The sequence below is a fragment of the Dipodomys ordii genome, unplaced genomic scaffold, assembly GCF_000151885.1.
Source record: "Dipodomys ordii isolate 6190 unplaced genomic scaffold, Dord_2.0 Scaffold9, whole genome shotgun sequence".
NCBI lineage: Eukaryota > Metazoa > Chordata > Mammalia > Rodentia > Heteromyidae > Dipodomys > Dipodomys ordii.
Window position 1 is genome coordinate 17,428,020 of NW_012267225.1, and position 2,495 is coordinate 17,430,514.

The following is a 2,495-nucleotide window of genomic DNA, read 5'->3' on the forward strand; positions in this document are numbered from 1 at the left end:
ATAAACCTACCCCTTACCTGAATACCACGTGCATGGTGCTGTTCTTACTCGGCCACCTCTTTTTAAAAACCTAACACCTTGAGTGAAAAAGCTAAGGACAGCACCCAGGCCTTGAATTCAAGCTCTAGAACCCATTAACCCCCTCGAATCAAATCAATGGGGAAATAAAGACCTATCAAGTAAAGCATATTCAGAATCTCTAAGTCAGCATTGCAAAAGATATCTAAAAGAAGCTGGGCACCGGTGGCTCATACATACCTGTAATCCTAGCTACTCAGGAAGCTGAGATCTAAAGATCGTGGTTCAAAGCCAGACCATGCAGGAAAGGCCTTGAGACTCTTATCTCCAGTAAACCACCAGAAAACCAGAGGTGGCACTGTGGCTCAAGTGGTAGAGTGCTAGCCTTGCAGTGAAGAGCTGAGGGATAGTGCCCAGGTCCAGAGTTCAAGCCCCATGAACAACAACAACAAAAAAGGTATCTAAAAGAGTACACAGTCACTAAAACAAGGAGAAAATAAAAGTTCTAAAAGAAATAGAAGACCTGGGCACTGGGCTCCTGTCTTTAATCCTAGCTACTCAGGAGGATCAGCCCTGAGGATCAGGGTTTGAAGCCAGCGTAGGCAGGAGACTCATCTCCAAAGAGGGAGAAATGAAGATGTGGATCAAGTGATAGAGTGCTAGCCTTGAGCAAAAAATCTCAGGGATAACACCCAGGCCCCAGTATCAGCATACATGCACACAGCGCACACACACACACACACACACACACACACACACGCATACACACATAATATTATATGTTATTCTAGGTTTAATTTTCTCTTCGGAGGGTGAGGCAACTTCTCTTTTTACAAAGTTCTTCAGAAATTAGACTTTTATGAAAAGAAAATTGTAAATGAATTTGATATGTTTATAGTAACACTTGATAATTCTGCTAGAAATAAAAAAAAACACTTCTAAATGCTGTGAAAAAACAAGCTGCGGGCTCAGCTGTAATTTCTTCACATCAGTTCTAGGACCAGATGCCTGGGAAAAGACATGTGCTTGTGTGTGTGTGTGTGTGTGTGTGCTTGTTGTGTGTTGTATGTGTGTGTGTGTGTGTGTATCCATATTGTGAAAGACAATTTTAAAACTAAAATAAGGGCTGAGGGGTTGCTGACCAGAACAATTGCAGAGACAAAGAGTGGGCTGTGAAGGCTGACAAGCCCTGGCTATTTGAGTGACAACACCTTTGACCCTAAAGGATTGCAGTGTGTGTGTGTGTGTGTGTGTGTGTATGCTGATACTGAGGCTTGAACTTGGGGCCTTGTATTCTCACTTGGCGTTTCTGCTCAAGGTTTACCTTCCACCACCAGACTGCTACTCTGGCTTTTAGCTTGTTAATTGAATATAAAAGCACAGGTGCCAATGGTCTTGCTCTCACGCAGCTCCCTCCCTTCTCTCCCTTCATTCTGATTCCCTACCTCTGTGGGCAGACAACTCACCTCTGTCAGTAGGTGAGCAACCCACTCCTGCTCAGCTGCCCTTCAGCTTCAGAATGGAGGAAACACTGATAAATCCCAGAAGTGACAAATCTCAGGAGTTAGTCCTCTAAGGAGCCACCCTTGAACAATGAGAACTAGGTCACAGAGGGAGCTGACAAGTAAACGTCCTGGCTTTCCCTTAGCTATGTTATACAGGCAGACAGGTTTGACAAGAGGCTATCTCTATTTTGCAGCTAATTGAGAAGAGTTGTGCTGTTGTTTACTTTTCTTTACTTCACTATACTAGTTTGGTTCTTTCAGATTGGCATTAGAAAATTTTTTGGGGGAAGTTCAGGTGATTTAATCTCTTGCTCATGCAGGCCAGGTAAGACCTGACCACTTGGACCACAGCCCAGCTTTTATGTTTTCTGTGTGTCAGTTCTGGGTCTTGAATACAGGCCCTAGGTGCTGTCCCTGAGCCTTTGAGCCATTTCCAGCTTTTTGGTGAGTTAAGTGAAGATAAGGAGCTCATAGTGGGTGCCTTTGGCTCACACCTATACGCCTATAATCCTACCTACTCAGGAGGCTAGGGATCTGAGGATCCAACTTCAAGGCCAACCCTGGCAGGAAAGTCCATGAGATGCTTATATCTAATTATCCACCAGAAACTGGACGTGGTGCTGTGGCAATTCCCAATAGTCCTGCCCTAAAGTAGTCCTCTCTAAAGCTGGGATTACTGGTATGTACCCTGTCTAGCTAAGCATTAGAAATCTAATCCTTGTATCTGGTTCTGCCTTCTAAATGATCTAGGCTAAGACAGGTATTTCTTTTAAATAAAGGACTTGCTTTTCTTGCAAAGTGAAACTTTGACAATATACCATATAACAGCAACTGAATTGATTTTCCTAGGATTTATCTACCTTATAATAAATGAATCACATTTTAACAGCACCAAGAGCATTTATAATAATGTTGCAGTCATGGGCTGGGAAGGTGGCTCAGTGGTAGAGCGCTTGCCTTGCATGCTTGAGG